The sequence below is a fragment of the Ursus americanus genome, chromosome 6, assembly GCF_024610735.1.
Source record: "Ursus americanus isolate L20-20 chromosome 6, mUrsAme1.1.p, whole genome shotgun sequence".
Lineage (NCBI taxonomy): Eukaryota > Metazoa > Chordata > Mammalia > Carnivora > Ursidae > Ursus > Ursus americanus.
In genome coordinates this window covers 1408957-1427464 of record NC_142132.1, presented here as the reverse complement: position 1 = coordinate 1427464, position 18508 = coordinate 1408957, and positions in this window count along the sequence as shown.

Here is an 18508-nt window from a genome sequence, read left to right as displayed (position 1 = left end):
GCTCTGGAGGTAACCAGCTGGTAATGGACACACACATGTCCCCATTCCATGTGCACCGCCCCAGTCAAGAGTTTCACTTTTTCTTCTTTGATTTCCCTCCCTTCACGCCCCTGACCACCTTGAACCCACTGCCAGAGGCATTCTTCTACCAGACGGCAACCAGCGTCCCGGAATTAAAGCAAGTGCCCAGCCCCCACTCAAGGCTGTGAGTACCGTCCATGGCCACACCATCCACACCGTCCCATCCACAACCACACCGTCCATGGCCACACCATCCACACTGTCCCATCCACAACCACACCGTCCATGGCCACACCGTCCACACCATCCCATCCACAACCACACTGTCCATGGCCACACCGTCCACACTGTCCCATCCACAACCACACCGTCCATGGCCACACCGTCCACACTGTCCCATCCACAACCACACCGTCCATGGCCACACCGTCCACACCATCCCATCCACAACCACACTGTCCATGGCCACACTGTCCACACCATCCCATCCACAACCACACTGTCCATGGCCACACTGTCCACACTGTCCCATCCACAACCACACCGTCCATGGCCACACCATCCACACTGTCCCATCCACAACCACACCGTCCATGGCCACACCGTCCACACCATCCCATCCACAACCACACTGTCCATGGCCACACCGTCCACACCATCCCATCCACAACCACACTGTCCATGGCCACACCGTCCACACCATCCCATCCACAACCACACTGTCCATGGCCACACTGTCCACACCGTCCCATCCGTGGCCACACCGTCCATGGCCACACCGTCCACACCGTCCCATCCGTGGCCACACTGTCCAAGGCCACACTGTCCACGGCCACCATCCACGGACTCCTTGCTGGCACCCTCCTCACTGCCCCTCCCTGTGCCGAGCGGGAGCCAGGGCACCCTCGGTGTCTTCCCTCCATATCCACCACATTTTTACTCCTTAACATTATCCTTCTGGGGAAAGAAAAGGAGAGGCGCAGGTGGGCTTCCCATCCTGTGTAGGAAAGCTGCTCAGAGTTTCTGTCCTTCCTTCCTGATGGCCTGCCTCCTCTGGACCTCCCTGGACCAGCCTCTGCGTTTTCCCACCCCACCCCCAACCTGCCGGGTGTGCGGCCCACACCACTCTCATGCATAACACCTGGCTGTCTTCCCGAGCCCCCGTTGCCTCTGCGGCTGGGGGAGAAGGTGACCACAGCCCTCCTGGGAATTCGCCCTGGGAGCGCCAGTCTGTGCTCATCCTTGGGGAGGGAGCTGGCCACTGGTCCACAAGCTGGCTGGCAGATGTCCTCTGTCTCCGTTGACCCAGGGGCCCACCATTTCCCTTGGACACTCTCCTTGTGCCTCACAGGAAGTGGAGTGGACCAAACAGGCTCCTGGGCGGCCCACCTGCCTGGAGGCACCATCTGGCCTCAGGCTGCGGCCCCTTTCTGGCTGACCCCAGGGAGAAGCTGACCCCCAAGGGGCCCCATTGTCCCTCCCATGGGACAGCTCCAAGGGCAGGACTTCTGCCTGAGGTCGTGATAAAGAGAGAGAAGGGCATTCCTAGGCCTCCCCCACTGTTCCCATCAGTCACCCGCAGATAATGGTAACCCTGACACCTCTTTCCGAGACTGGGAAGAGTCACTTGCTGGGAACGCAGGGGATGGCAGCGTGGAGGGTCCGGGGGGATGCGGGGGACGGCGGAGTGGAGGCTCCTAGGGGAACGCAGGGGACACGGGGCAGCGGTGTGGAGAGCCTGAGGGGGACGCAGGGGACGGTGGCGGGCGTGGAGGGCCCCAGGAGGACACCGTCCTAGTGCTTCAGCGGCCCGAGGGCAGGCCTGTCCTGCACGGCAGATCTTGCCTCCTGGTGGTCTGCACCCCGGCTTTTTAAAATGGCGCGTGGGCCCCACCTTTCCCACGTGATCTCCTAGAGGAGGCACTGGGCTCCTGAGCTTTTGCCTGCGTGCTTACGGGCCTCAGGCATCCCTTAAGGCATCAGGTTAACAGGAGATCTTGGGCAGCTTCCTTTGTGTTTCAGACGTCTAAGCTCAGCCACGGGAGGGAAGCCAAGGATCTGGGACGCTGTCACTGTATGACTCCCGAGTGCTGCTGTGTGGGTAGGAACGGGGAACCCCTTGCCTGTGTCACTTGCATCCATGTGATGTCCCGCAGGAAGATGCCTACGAGTGTCCCGTCGACGTGGGTGAGTCAGACGGGCCCTCCACCTCCTCTCCTCGTCCAGCCCTCCTCCACGCGCGGATAACCAGCTCAGCGGTCGGTGACGCGTGTCCTTCTGACGCATCCACTGATGTGTTGTGTAACGACCTACAGTAAAGAACGGCTGCGGGCAGGGGTGTTTCCCCCCTGCTGAGCACACCTGCCTTCCCTTCCACTGGCTCGCGGCCGCCCCCTGCTGCCCAGGACACGGAAACGTGGCTGCGCCCCAGAGGGGAAGCCGGAGGCAACTTTGTTCCTGAGAGACCCAGATGGGAAAGACCTTGGGTGGCCTCAGCAGGTGGCCAGAGGGACGTGTACAGCATGATGACATCAGCGGGAAGTAGGAGCGCATTAGGAAGCCTTCCACAACGTAGCAGCCGTGCTGGTCTGCTTACACCAACCTCCAGGCGGACCTGGTCCACGCTGAGAGGTCAGGATGGTGGCTCTGGGACGTGGGGCAGGGCTGGCTGGGAAGGGCCCTGGGAACGCTCGGGGAGGGGGTCCCATTCTGTGTCCCGAGGGGGGTCTGCGTTACACAGATGGACCCCGCTGGCCAGACCCCCCCCCCCCACCGTGCACCTAAGATCTCTGCCTTTCTGGGGATCCTCACTTCACCGCTCCTCCCCCAAAGAGAAGCTGGAAACGAACCTTGAACCCCAGCGAGTGACGAGCAAGCTGCGGTGTTCGCGGGTGACGGGTCCTGAGGGCTGCGGCTCACGTCTCAACGCGTCACAAAGGAAGGTGGATTGGTGACGGACAGAGGGACGGAGGGGTGGTGACAGAGCAGACCCTGCCGCGCGCTGATCCCGGAAGCTAGACGCAGGGGTGAGTGTGGTCGCACGTGATGCTTTCAACTTTCCCAGATGTGTGGAAATTTACATAATAAAATGTTGGGGGAGGAAAACCCAGACTTTCTTTAAGAACTGAACTTTGCTGTCAAGGGAGAGAAAGGCGGGTGTCTCTTGGGCACGGGGACCTGAAGACGTTTCCGCCCGCGACACTGAGAGCATGCAGACCAAGCGGAGCTTTTCTGGGGATGTCGAAGCAGGGCGCGTGCACAGGTCTGCTCGGGGTGGAAGGAGCCTGCCGTGCCCGGGTGCCGTGGGGGCCGCCAGCTGGCCTGAAGGACAGTTTCCCCCATAAGACTTGTCCTTTGTCTGGGGACGTGGGCGTGTGTGTTTGCAGGCTTGGTCCCTTGGTCGGCTCTGGTCGTCTGTGGAGCACGTGGTTTGAGTCCTCGTGAGGCTCCAGCAGCTGAGGTGTGGCTCTGGGGGAGGAGGAAGAGCAAGGGGGAACCAAGCCCTGGAGGGACTGTGCATGAACAGGCGAGGGTTCCCGGGAAAAGACAGACAGACATAGCTTTCTGGACATAAGCAAAGTCATCTCAGGACCCCGGCCGTCCCGCAGAAGCAGAGAAGGACAAACAGCCACGTGAGACAGGAGAGAACCCAGTCACACGAGGGACAGTGGATCAGGGGCACGACGCCCAGGGCTGGTTCCCAAGGGAAGACGGACCCTGGAGCCGTGAGCTCGGCAGGATCCAAACCCCTCTGAGCCCTCAGATGCGGGACCGACCCGAGCCAGAGCATGGAGGTGCCGACCCCGGCCGGCCTCGTGTCCTGACCTGCACTCGGTCACCTTCAGATGCCCTCTGCCCCGACTCCACGCTGAGTCCCGTCGGCGCGAGGCCCTCGGTGCCTGTGCGCCCCCTTCGCTTCCACCCTCCCCAGTGCTGTCGTTGGGGGAGACGTGGCTTTGGGAAGGCTCCAGGGTTCTCCTTCCTCCTTGCAGGTAAAACCCTTCCTTTTCCCGTTCTCTGGCTTGGTTGTGTCTCTGGGCTCGACGCCCCCAGAGGGACCCCAGTCTCAGGTGACAGCCATGGTCTCGGGGTGGGGGTGGGTCTTGAGTGCGTCGCAGTGAGGGCAGCGTGTGCCGGGGTCACCGGTAGCGTGTGACTTGCACGCTCGGTGCACAGGCGTGTGCAAAGTGCCGCAGAGCGGGCTTGGAGTCGGTCCAGACCAGGTGGAGCTGCAGGCCGGGGAGCGGGGTCTGTGGGGTGAGTGAGGGGGGTCGGAGGCTCAGGGTTGGGGCGTGCCCCTGGCGGACGTGGGCACACGTGGAGGGGGCGGGCAGGGGAGGCGCACCAATTGTTTGTTGAAGGAACCGAGCGGAAGGCACAGACCCGTGCGCAACCTCGGAAGAGACGCGTCTGTCAGCCCAGGCGCCTGTAACAGATCATCACGGAGTAGGCGGCCTAAGCGACTGGTTTCCCCCAGCCCCGGAGGCTGGAGGTCGGGTCCTGGGGGGCCCTTCCTGCTGCAGAGTGCTGACTTCTCGCTGAGTCCCTCGGGGTGGAGAGAGAAGGAAGCCGCTCTCTCTGATGCTGATTGGCCTCGAGTCCCATCACGGGCCCCACCCTCATGACCTCTGCCCCGAGTGACCTCCCAAAGTCCCCAGCCCCTAAAGCCATCACCCAGGGGAGGAGGGTTTCAACATAGGCATTGGAGGAGGGGCAGCACACGCGTTCCTTCCATATCAGAAGCTGGGACGGTTCGGGCCAGTTTAATCAAGTCCTGATTTTTATGCCAAAGAGATTTGGTATTGGCCGTAACAACAGGACAACAGCCCAGCGTGGGCGCGTCTGTCCTTCATGAAGACGGCTGACCTCCATTTTGCAGGTGAGGAATCAAGGCACCGTGGGGGTGAGTGTCCTGGTGACCAAGAGGAAACGGCAGAGCTGGACTTGGGACCTCGGTCACGGGCTCCTGAGCCGATGCACGGAACCGCTAAGCCACCGTGCCAGCTTCTGCCACTTAGGACGAGGGAATGTGCCCCTCAGCAGCATCGTTGGAGAGGACGCTGGTGGGGGCAAGGTTACAACAGCAGGTCTGGGCTACTGAGCTAGGCTCAGGTGGTTGTTGGAAGCCATTACCTCTGTGGACACCTCTGGTTACCTGACTTTTAGGGCGTGCGCATCTTTCCAAGAAACCTAATCCAGAAACAATGCTGGCATTTGCAAGAAATGAATGCAATGAAGGTCCCCTTCATTTATTCATCTACTCATCCATCCCTCCATTCCTCCCTCCATTCCTCCGTCCATTCATCCATCTATCTATTCATCCCTCCTTCCTTCCATCCATCCATCCATCCCTCCATCCCTCCATCCCTCCATCCATCCATTCATCCATCTAGTCAACCATCCGTCCATCCATCTGTCCATCCATCCATCCTTCCACCCTTCCTTCCTTCCATCCATCCATTTGTTTATCTATTTATTCATCCATCCCTTCATCCTTCCTTCAAAAGTTCCTTGAGAAAGTAACTTGGAGTCAAAAACAGAAGAAAAAGTGTTTCTCCCAACTATGAAGAACATGTTCAAAGGTCCTGAGGCACAGGAAGTAGGAGGATTTGGGGAAAAGATACCTGTTCATCATGAAACAAAATAAGCAAACAGAAGAGGGTGCTAAAGACAAGTTGGGGGAGATAAGAAGAGGGCACGTTGTAGAGTCTTGTGGCCACATGGAGCATTTTGGGCTCCACCTGAGGACAATGAGATGCTTTCGATGCTGGCTGATGGCTTATAAACAGGGGATGGGCGCTATGAGATTTGTGTTTTTAGAAGGTCATGCCAAAGGACTAAGGTGGTGTCCAGAGGGACTGGAGAAAGAAGGGGGCAGGCGTCGGTCATGGTCCTCTCGTGCATCTGTATGGAGCCTGCTAGGCGACAGGCACTGCTTTGGGCTGGGACGATGGTATGAGGCAGAGCAAGGAGGATGGTCTGTGTCCTTGTGGATTCTGGGTTCTAGTGGGAGAGACACACGAGACAGGTGCTCGAATGGCATGTCATCTCAGAGGTCAGTTCACATAAGGGAGAAAAAGTGTAGTTGGACACAGACTGGGGGAGGGTTGCTGTCTCACCTGGTCTGTGTAGGGAGGGCTGCTGGGGGTGATGTCTTCACAGTCTTCAAGGAAGCGAGGGAGGAAGGGAGGAGTGTCCTCCAAGGGGACCAGGCTGTGCAGCAGAGGAGTGTCCTCCAAGGGGACCGGGCCCTGCAGCAGCTGCAGCAGACAGGGAGGGGCCAGCCAGGCGCCGGGCCAGCAGCAGGGATCCCGCGTGGCTGGGGCGTGGATACCGGCAGAGAGGGAGCGGAGACCGGCCGCGGCGGGAGTGAACTGCCCACAGGCTAGGGCCGAGCTCTGGGGGCTGCTGAGGGAGGGCAAGAATGCCGGACGCTGGGCTGTCCTGGGTGGGGCAGGGGTGGGAAAGCTGGAACCTTTCCATCAGAAGGTAGAGTCGCGCTGAGAGCGAGCCGCAGCAGCTGTTGCCGGGTTGGGATCAGGCGTGAGAAAGAGAGGATCGGGAAGCCTGCAGGTTTGTGGCCCACGCAGGGATCGAACGCACCACGCTGGAAGGACTGCAGGACAAACAGGCTGGCAGGAGCCGCACGCCCGCCGTCAGCATGGGCCGGGGACTTTGAGACCCCTTCCTTCCAGGGCACAGATGATGGGGAAATGAGACGGGGAGGGGAGGGGAAGAGGGGGTTTGTGATGGATGGGCAGGGTCAAAACTGAGAGGGACTGGGAGCATGTGGGCGGCCGGAAGGGAGCCCGCAGCCCATCCCTTGCCATGGTCCTGCTGGTGGTCTGGGATGTTTGGCCACTGAACCCACCCTCTGCATGGTCCCACCGTGTATCTCCGTTACGCTGGCAAGTGCTGGCTTGACTGGGCCGCGGCAGCCCCGTCACACCGGCAGCGTGCTCTCACGCGGGGCCTGTTGTTCGCTGTTCCCTGGTGGGAATGCTCTCTCTCCAGAGACCTCCATGGCTACCTCTCTCAAACTGACCTTATTAGGTCACATGCCCTCCTTATATGTGATAGAAAGCTCCTCTCCCTGCTGCTATTGCTGGAATGTTCTGACCTGCCTTACACTGCATTTATTTTTCTCTAGGTGTTCTCGCTCTGGAAGGGGCCTGGTGGTGATGCGGGGGCGGGGCGCCCAGGGGGCTGATGATGTCCACTGTCCTCTGTGTTAATGACAGTGACGGACACTGAGAAGAGGGTCACTCAGGGCCACTGAGCAGACCCGGGAACCTGTGTGTGGCTCTTCTCTCACGCCATCCCCAAGTGGACATCCGTAGTCTCGGCCCGCCCGGCGGCGTTCTTGCCGGGTTTGGCAGCCTCTTCCTTGGTTTTCCTCTGGAAACGCTGTCTGCCCGAGTGGTTCAGGCGTGGTTGGCAGGCGCCGTCCTGGGATCCATGGGAAAGAGGAGCAGGCGTGGTGCTGGTGTTGCTGAGCGGTGGGTGTCTGGGGGCTGCGGTGCCATCCTCCCTGTCGCCTGGAGGAGCCGACCAGGACGGAGGCCGCAGGGTAGGGCAGAGGGGGGAGGGCCCAGCAGGGAGAGCGTCATGAGCAGTACACTTGGCTCACAGCCTCAGGCTTGCTTTCAGTCCGAACCCAACCCAAGCCTCGGACCCCTCAGCCGCCTCGCCCCGCTGTCGTGCGCCCGTGGCCCCCAGGGGAATGGAAAGCTCGGGATAATCCCCAGATTACCGAAAGCCGATACCTCCTGACAGCGAGGTCAATTCCCTGAATTGTCCCGGAGGCTTCCTTGTTTTCTCTCTTCTCCCTTAAACACTGGTTCTTGGTCTTAAAAGATGCCGGCCTTTGCTCTGTAATGGGTTTCAGCAGGCGAATTCTCCGTGCGGACAGACCATGCTTGCTGCATTGGGAGAGCTCTCTGCTGGGACGGCTGAGCGCCGGCCTGTGCTGCGGGCACTCCAAGCCTGCCCTCCAGGCCTCGGCTTGAGCCTCTGGAAGGTGAGGGAATTCCCTCCTTTCTCGTGATTCTTCCCTAATGTGGAAGGTTTCTGGTGTTCTGTTGGTATTTTGGAAACCGAGATAGTTAATGTAATATGGAAAAGTCTACGGAACACACAGGTGCGGCTGGAAGAATAATTATAAAATAAATACGCTGTGGCCGCTGCCCGAGTCGGGAGAGAGCCCGTGGGCCCCGCGGCAGCCTCCTGCGTGTCCTCCCCGTCCCCGCAGCCCCCAAAGGCAACGCCGCCCCGATTCGGACTGTGAACAGTTCAGCTTCTCTCTGCGCTCGCCTGGCCCTGTACGTACGTGAACAGAGTTCCGCGGGCTCAGGTCTGCATGTCATGTGATGTGAAAGGCAAAGGGCTTCCGTGACCTGGGGAGAACCCAGGGTGGACACAGTGGACCATATCAGCAGGTGCCCAGTCTTGCTTCTTAAGAAAACTTCTGTGCAGTGATTCACAAATAGGGACGTCCGTGGATCTCCCACGAACAGCCGAAGCGGTGTAGACTGAGGCCGACACCCTGTGGCCCACACTCCTCTGAGACCCCCTCACCTGGCCGATTGCCACGGAGCCAGCGCGTTCTAGACGGGGTGCGAATGGTGCCAGCACCCTCCGCGCCTTGTGGCCCGCGTCAGCAGAACCCTGGGTGGACTCGGGGTGCAGGTGCTTACTCACGTGCTGGCCCGGGACGCCAGGCTGGGGGCAAGCTCCCTGGAGAGTAGACACCGAAAACCGGGAATGCTGCCTCAAAGGACAGGCACACTTCACTCTTCAAGAAGCTGCCCGTTTTTCAAAGCCGCAGTCGCGTTTTGTGCTCCCAGCACCACGTGCGAGGGTCCCGTCGCGCCTCACCGTCCCCAGGATGGGGAGCTGCCAATGCCTCTGACTTGGGCCGAGTGGGTGCGGCTGTTCGTTGACCGTATTTTATTTTATTTTTTATTTTTATTTTTTAAAGATTTTATTTATTTATGTGGCAGAGAGACAGCCAGCGAGAGAGGGTACACAGGCAGGGGGAGTGGGAGAGGAAGAAGCAGGCTCCCAGCAGAGGAGCCTGATGTGGGACTCGATCCCAGAACACCAGGATCACACCCTGAGCCGAAGGCAGACGCTTTAACGACTGCGCTACCCAGGCACCCCCGTTGACCGTATTTTAAACCGCTTCTCCGGTGCCTTCTCTGGGGAGCATATTTCCAGGCCCTTCTTGGCTACTCAGGGCTCCTCTGGGAAACTGTCCGTTCAAATCTGCTCATGGTTTTTTTTAAAAAGATATTTTATTTATTTACTTGAGAGAGAGAGCACAAGCGGAGGGAGGGGCAGAGGGAGAGTCTCAAGTAGGGTCCCGCTGAGCAGGGAGCCCGACGTGGGGCTCGATCCCAGGGCCGTGGGACTATGGCGTGAGCCGCAGGCAGACGCGTCACGACTGAGCCACCCAGGAGCCCCTAACTCTGTTCATGGTTTTATTGAGTTGTTTTCCCTCTTTGGTAGATGGAATGCGAACGCTCTCTTCTAATCCGTCTTCCCATATATTTTCTCAACAGTGTCTTTCGGTGACGTCTGCTGGGCGTTATGATTGTTCTTGTTTTTCAGAGAACCAATTTTTGGTTTTCTCAATTTTCTCCATTGTTTGTTTTCTATTCTACTGACGTCTCCTGCCTTGATGGTTTCCTTCTCTGTTCTTCGGTTTTAATTTGCTCCTCTACTTCTAGAGGCATGAGGCACCTTCTCTTTCCAGCATAAGCATTTCCAGCCGTAGCTTTCCCTCAGGAGTGTTTACTGGTATGCACAAGTTTTGCCATCTAGTGTTTTCATTATCGTTCAGTTTAAAGCAGTTTCTCATTTCTCTTGTGATTTCCTTTCTGATCCACGCATCATTTAGAAGTGTGTTGTTTAGTTCCCAGGTATTTGGGATTTTCTAGATACCGCACTTCACTTGATAGAAATCTATGTGTGGGGCGCCTGGGTGGCTCAGTCGTTAAGCGTCTGCGTTCAGCTCAGGGCATGATCCCGGCATTGTGGGATCGAGCCCCACATCAGGCTCCTCCACTATGAGCCTGCTTCTTCCTCTCCCACTCCCCCTGCTTGTGTTCCCTCTCTCGCTGGCTGTCTCTGTCAAATAAATAAATAAAATGTTTAAAAAAAAATCTACGTGTTTATGAATTTAATGCCATGTGGTCAGAGAACATACTCTTTATGACGTCAGTGTTCCAAAGTTTCTGGAGATTTGTTTGATGGCTCAGCGTATGGGAGATCCTGGGGAATGTCCCCGGTGTGTGTAGGAAGAGCGTGGATCCCGCTGGTTTTAGTGACGGGTGAGTTGCGCGATAGTGTCGTTAGAGCCTGCGTCCTCACGCTGTCCTGTCCATGCGTCCGTAACTGGCGTGACAGGCTGGTGGAGTCTCTGGTGTGGGTTTTTGTTTTCCTTTAGCTCTGCCCATGTTTGCTCCGCGTAGTTGCGAGATTTGCTCTTGGACGTGTATACATTTAAGACTGTGATGTCTTCATGATTAATTGACCTTTTCATCATTCCCAAATACCCATTTTTATCCCTGGTAATACTACTTGTCTTGAAGCCCACTTTGTCTGAAGTTAGTATAGACACGCCAGGATCGAGATTGGGTGTTTTCCCCTATTTCTCCTTTTTTTTTTTTTTTTAAAGATTTTATTTATTATTTATGTGACAGAGACAGAGACAGCCAGCAAGAGAGGGAACACAAGCAGGGGGAGCGGGAGAGGAAGAAGCAGGCTCATAGTGGAGGAGCCTGATGTGGGGCTCGATCCCGTAACGCCGGGATCACGCCCTGAGCCGAAGGCAGACGCTTAACCGCTGTGCCACCCAGGCGCCCCTCCCCTATTTCTCCTTTTACTCTCAACCTGTCTGTATCTTTTTCATGTAAATAGCATGTCGTTTGATCTTACTTTTTACCCGACTCTAACGATCTCTTTTAGTTGCAATATTCAGTGCATTTACATTTATTTTACTAGTCACGTGTTTGGACTCAACCATCTCTGTACTGGGTTTTCACTGGTCTCATTTGCTCCTTGGTTCTTTGATCCTCTTCTTTTCTTTCCTACCTGCTCTGTGACTGTGTATGACTTCAGAAGTTCATCTAGAGGATAGGATATACCTTTAAATTATCAAAAACTTATCAGAAACAGCATATTATTTAACAAGAAAAATGGCAAGAAGCTTAGAATTCTGTTCTTTCATTTCTAGGCCCTCATCTTCGTGCAAGCATGTCCCATATTTTACTTGTATAAGTGACATAAACCTTCCAGGACATTATTGTTTTAAACAGTCAGGGTCTTTAAGAAGATGTAATGCTGCATGTTATATGTATAATTTTTGAAGATCCTTTATATTTACCAATATACTTAAACTAGTTACCATTTCTGGTGTTACCTATTCCTTCCTAAAGAATGAAGATTCTATCTGGTCTCATCATGTCTCCTTCCCACAGAACCTCTCTCAGCGTGTGTGTCTGTGTGTGAGTGTGCACGCGTGTGTAGGGTGTGTCTGCTGGGGACACGTTCTTTCAGCCCTCATCTATCTGAAAAGGTCTCTTGCATCAAATCGCAGAAGGATGTTTTTGTTGCATACAGAATTCTAAGTTGACAGGCTTGTCCACCAGCATTTTAAAGCTGTTGTTCCTTTGTCTTCAGTCTTGTATCACTTCTGATAAAACGTAGGCCTTGTTCTTTTTTTGTTCTGTTGAATACGTTGTGTTTACTTTCGAGATTGTTCTTGTCTTTGTTTTCAGCTTGATTATGATGTGCCTAGGTGTGCTTTCCTGTATTTATCCTCCTCGGAGGTCTCTGAGCTTCCCGGATCTGTGGTCAATATCTTTCATTAATTTGGGATATTTTCAGCTATTACCTCTTCAAGTATTTATTCTGCCCTGTTCGCTTTCTCTTCTCCTTCTGGGTCTCCAGCTGTATACCTCGCACGCGTTACAGTTTGATATTTTCCATACATCTCGGGTAGGATTTTCCATTTATGTTTTCTTGGTGCTCCAGTGCAGATGATTCTACTGATATGTCTTCGACTTCACCAGTCTTTTCTTCTTCATTCAGTCTGTTGATAGTATCACAAACTAGTTGATCTTTGATGTATTTTTCACTTCTAGCATTTCTCACATTTCCATTTCACTCAGAGATACATGTGCCTGCCTGTGGAAACTTGCTGTGGGTGTGGACGGGACCTGGTGACTTGTGTCTTGTGAACAGAGTACGGACAGCTGGGGGTTGCTAGCTTTGAGATGAGGCCCTACAAGACTGTGACTTCCATCTCGCACACTCTCTTCTCGTGAGCTGGCTCTGATGAAGCAGACTGCCATGCCGGGACTGTCCGCTGGAGAAGTCTTTTTGGCAAGGAGGTGAGAGATGAGGCCCCAAGTCTAACAGCCTGAGAGAAAAGCACAGCCAGCAGCCTCTCCAAAACTTTTATGTAGTCCTGTGAGAGAACCTGAAAAGGAGGGCCCGCCTAAGCTGTGCCCAGGTTCTTGACCACAAATATTGTGAAATAAATAAAGGTGTATTGTTTTCCTCTAAGTTTTGGGGTCATTTATTACGTAGTGATAAATAATGAATACACACACCGCTGGGATTCTCATTGCGATTGTATTACCCTTTAAGCTCACTTTGAGGAGAATTGACTTCTTTACCATAGTTGTTTTCCAGGCGAAGAACATAGCATAACTCTACATTATTTACATTTTCTTTAACATCTCTCAATACATTTTCGTAATTGTATCCATAGATCTTACAATTTTTATGCCATTATAAATGGTTTCTTTTTTGTTTTTAAAATTTTTTCTTCTAAATGATTTTTGTGGATAGATTTTAATTCAGCTAAGCTCTTTTATTAATTCTTATCTGTGAAGACTTTTAGATTTCCTACATGTACAATGACATCATCTGCAAATAATAATAGTTTCTTCTTTCTTTTTCAATCTATAGCCATTTGGTTGTGTTGCTGTTGCATTACGATGATGTCTAGGGCCCCAAGTACAATGTAGAATAAAAATCATGATTGTGGGCATGTGTGTCTTAGTCCTGGTCTCATGGACATTTTCATCAAGCAGGATGAACTGTCATTTCACCAGGATGATCTTGGGTGTAGTTTTGTTTTCCTTTTTTTAAGAAGATACCCTTCACCAGATTTGAGAAATTCATCTCAATTCCAAATTTGCTTAGATTTTTTAAAAAATTGTGAATCAATGTTGAATTTTATCTGCTAATTTTCCTGCATTTATTTTCCCACTCACATTTACTAATTGCACATTTACTAATGTAAGATTGACCGATGACTCCTTTTTTCTCATACTGTTCTTAAGTTGGGGATTTTTACCCATTTTTCTATTATCTGGAGGAGTTTGTATCAGATTTTATCTTTTGTTCCTTGCACATTTGGTGAAAACTGCCAATAAAGCCATCTGTGCTTAGAATTTTATTTAGGGGAATTTTTTTAAAGTCACATTTTTCTGAGTTAATTTTGCTACATTTCTAGGAATTTGTACATTTCATTTCAAATTTCAAATTTATTGGCATAGAATTTATTTACATATTCTTATTATTTTAATATCTGAAGGATTTTTGTAAATCTGTCAGAAGCTTGTGAATTATATGGGTATTTTCAGAGAACCCATTTTGGCTTAGTTTATCCTCTCTGTCATATGTTTCCCTCATTTCATCACGTTCTGCCTTATATTTATTAGTTTCTCCTATTATTCATTTTGCCTGGGTTTGTCATTTTTCTAGATTCCAGAGGTAGATGCTTGTCTGCTTCCTTTCCACTGTTTTCCACTGCTGTATTCACCCAGACATAAAAACACCAAGTATACTTTAGCTGCATTCCATAAATTTTATATTTAGTATTTTCACCTTTGCTTATTTAAAAGAATCTTCTGATTTTTATCATGGTTTATCCTTTGACCAAAATGAATTATTTAGAAGTGCATTTATTAATTTCCAAACATAGGGCTATTTTCTAGTTATCTTTTTGTTATTGATTTCCAGCTTAATGGCATGCTCAGAGAATATACTCTGTACGATTTTAATTCTTGGAAATTTTTTGAGACTTGCCCAGAACCACTTGGGCTTGAAAATATTGTGTGTTTTTGAATACAGTCTTGTACAGATGACTGTTAGATCAAGTTTGTTAATGGGGTTGTTCAAATTTTTTATAAACTTATGGCTTAATTTTCTGTTTATTCAAATAATTATTGAGACAGAAATATTATTTCCTTCCACTTGGTTATGTATTTTTCTATTTCTTTAATTTTTATTTTAATTTTTTTAAAAGATTTTTTATTTATTCATTAGAGATAGAGAGAGAGCAAGAGGGAGCACAAGCAGGGAGAAGAGCAGAGAGAGAGGGGGAAGCAGGCTCCCTGTCAAGCAGGGAGCCCAATGTGGGGATTGATCACAGGACCCTGGGGTCATGACCTGAGCTGAAGGCAGACGCTTCACCTACTGAGCCACCCAGGCGCCCTGTTTCATATCTTTTAGACCTAAGTTATTACATGCATACACATTTAAAATTCATGTATCTCCCTGATGACTTGAACCCCTTATTCTTTTTTTTTTTTAAGATTTTATTTATTTATTTGACAGAGAGAGAGACAGCCAGCAAGAGAGGGAACACAAGTAGGGGGAGTGGGAGAGGAAGAAGCAGGCTTCCCACTGAACAGGGAGCCTGATGCGGGGCTCGATCCCAGGACCCTGGGATCATGACCTGAGCCAAAGGCAGATGCTTAACTACTGAGCCACCCAGGTGCCCCCAAATTATTTTCTTATACACAATGCATCATTTTCCCTGGGCTGCTTTCAGGATATATATTTTTTTGTCTTAGTTACCAAATTGGGCAAGTTTTCAGCCATTATTTCTTCAAATATTTTTTCTTAACCACACTTTCCTCTTTTTCCAGGAGTTTGATAACAAAAATGTGAGCCTTCCAGTATTGTGCCAGGTCCTGGAGTCTCTGTTCATTTGTTTTTCAATCTTCTTTTCCTCTCTGTAATACAAGTGAATCATTTCTATCGCTCTGTTTCGGGTTCATTGCCTCTTTCCTCAGTCATCTTCATTCCACTATTGAGTCTCTCTAGTGAGGTTTTTATTTTGGTTATTATATTTTTTTAGCTGTAATATTTCCAGTTGATTCTTCTTTATATTTTCTATTTCTTTTTTTTTTTTTTAAGTTTTTATTTATTTATTTTAGAGGGGGTGGAGAGGGGAGGTGCAGACGGGGAAGAAGAGGGAAAGGGAGAGGGAAAGAGAGAGAATCTCCAGCAGACTCCACGCTGAGCAAGGATCCTGACTTGGGGCTGGATCCCACGACGCCCAGAGATCATGACCTGTGCTGAAACCAAGAGTCAGACGCTTAACTGAATGAGCCACCCAGGCGCCCCAATATTTTCTGCTTCTTGGCTTTCCACTTTCTCAAGAGTGTTTACTGTTATTGGTTGCAGCCTTTCTATAGTACTTGCCTCGTCAGATAATCACAAGGTCTGTTGTTCAGCATTGGTGACTGTTAACTCTTTACATTACAGTTGGGATTTTCATGGTCCTTTGTTTGCTGGGTAATTTTGGATTGTATCCTGCACATATTGAATGCTATGCTGTGAGACCCTGGGACTTTCTGAGTTACGGAGAATGTCGATATATTTCATTGTATTAGGTGTGTGATGCACTTGAATTCATGCTGAATGCTCCATCCGACCTGTGCGGTGCTATTCGAGTCTGTCCTTTGGGTGCACCACCCAGTGGGACCTAAGCAGTGGCCATTGTGCCCTCTTGCAGTCTGTGGTAGGCTGATTAGGGCCACATGCGTGCCTGTGCAGCCCAGAGGTGATGCCAGGACATCACACACAACTTTCTCAAATCACTTTTCTCAGTTACCCCTTTCTGTAGTCTCCCCAATACTTTCCAGCTTCCTGGAGCTTCTCTTTTCGGGCATTTTCCCAGAAATCTTTGTTACATACTTCTTTTTTTTTTTTTTTAAGATTTTTACTTATTTGAGAGAGAGCACAGAGGGAGAGGGAGAAGCAGACTCCCCACTGAGCAGGGAGCCTGATGCAGGACTCGATCCCAGGACCCTGGGATCATGACCTGAGCAGAAGGTGGACGCTTCACCGACTGAGCCCCCCAGGCACCTTGTTACATACTTCTGATGACTGCACCTGTATCTTGGGCGTTGTGGGAGGAGGAGGAGGACATAAAGCAACAGGGATTTGCCCAACTGTTTTGGAACAAAGTCCCCCAGTTAGAGAGGGAGATAGTCCCCCCTAGAGTGTTAGGCTTCTGTGGTCTCTGTTGTTGTCACCACCACTGGGTTATGCGGGGCTGGGGCAGAGAGAACAAAGTAAGGAAAAAGTTAGAGGGAGGATGTACTCCCCCCTCACTAAGCATCAGGAGAGCCCTTCTATTTCTTGAGCTGAAACTGGAATGCATCTCTTGGAATGTTCCCTGTTTATGCCCATGCCCACTTCCAGGTTTGGGACTGGAATTAATCCATGCTGGGAAATAAGAGAAACTCACCCCCAGTTTGGTGGTGCCCCAAATTCCAGTCTTTCCCCTAGATCTACCTGCTACCGTTTACCTTCCAGAATCCTTAAATAGCTACTCCATGCTTTCTGTTCAGATTTTATAGCTTCATTTGAACAGAAATGGCCAGGGAAGGGGGCGTGTAGGTTGGGGCTATGCTTACTCCATTTTACCAAGACCAGAATTCTCTGTTGATGACTGTTTTTCCAACCGTAGCGGAGTTTCCACTTTCATTTAGATTTCTGGCCTGGTAAGTCCTCATATATGTTTGAAGTGTTTTTATGTTTTGTTTTGTTTTGAATTTGCTGCTACAGACACTGAACTGGCCCAAGTTTATGTCACGAAGTGTTGTTACACTTTGTACGATCTTTGTATACTTACTTACCTTTGGTCTTGAAAAACGTTCAAATGTATAGAGAAGTTGTAGTTATAGTGACTTTTCTCACGCTGTTCCCTCGTCTAAGATTGCTCACTTCATGGTGGCCCCTTTGCTGCGGCCCCACAGGAAAGAGCCAGCTCGGTGCTTCCCCAGGATTCGGGCACTCGCCTCGCCAATGTCTGCCTTTGTGCCTTGAGGAGGGGAGAGCCTTTGGGCCACTCTGGGGGAAACAGCCAAGGCTGTGGGTAGGGTGCACATGATAAGTCCTCTCCAACTTGGCTGTGTCCCTCACCTGTCGGATGTTCGAGATGGAGAGGGAAGTCTACCCAATGGCATTTGCCAGCAGCGTGTCTGGTTCCCCTCTTTCCTTGGAAGGGTAGCTGTTCGCCTACACGATGACCGGGGACCGAGAAGCAGCAGCTTTGGAGGATGGGGTTAAGGAGGTCTGGGAAGGAGCAGGTGGGTGGATGGACCTTTTGGAGTGGGCTCAGATGTGAAAATACTTGTGTTCCACATGCATGCTCAGCAGGTGCTCCTGCTGACAGGCGGAGAAGACCCATTCCGCGGATGTCAACCAACTGCTCCCCTGCACACACAGTTCATGGACAAAGTGCTAGTAGCAGCGCGAGGGTGAGTCCACACGGGCTCGACGACCTCCATCTTTCCAACCACGCCTGCTGCCATGCCTTCCGATATGTCTCTCAGCAGCTGAGACCAACACGGAGCCGTGCCGCACACCCCCGGGACCAGCCAGCCCTCCGGTGGCACGTGGATTCCAATGGACCTCATTGCAGTCAAGACTTACCTGGGGATAGTTTTCTATCCAGTCCACCAGGTTTCTACCAGGAATGTCATCCGGAGACTTACAGAGTGCTTTCTTCGCTTTCACACTAACCCCCACCTGACCAGGGAAACAAGGGCGTGCAGCAAGGAGCTGACACTGTGGGGCTCACAAGTCTTACTCTGTGTCTGTCACCCAGATAGCAGAGAATGTTGGAATGGACCGTTGTTAATGTGCCGCAGAGTGTCCGGTGGGAGAACAACCCTTCACCCCTGAGTTTCTGTGCTATCAAATGTGTTCTCAGACAATAATCAAGGAATGGTGCTGGCTTTCCTGTGGCCAGAGCGCATGGGTCCAGGAAGAAAGGGTGAAGGGGGCCTGGCAGCTCTGCCCAGCACAAGGAATCATCCACTTGCAAATACGTTTGCTCTCCATGCACAGAACTTTGGGATCTGCTGATTTACAAGTCTCAGTGTGGGAGAAGGAGTGTCCTCCCTGAGGGGACATCTTACCCTGTGCATAGGTTTTCATTGGATACTTATCCTACCTGCCACTTTTATGAGCTCAGTGAACCCCTCCAGCAACTTTACAGGTGAACTTTACAGGTTAACTTTACAGGTGAACCCCCAGCCCCAGGGCACCGACAAGTGGCGGGGCTGGGACCCTGAGGCCAGCAGCCCCCGAGCCCACGGCTTCACGATGGAATTGTGGGTCTGGATCCGGAGCACCGATAGGACTGTTCCATGCAAGCCTCCAAAGA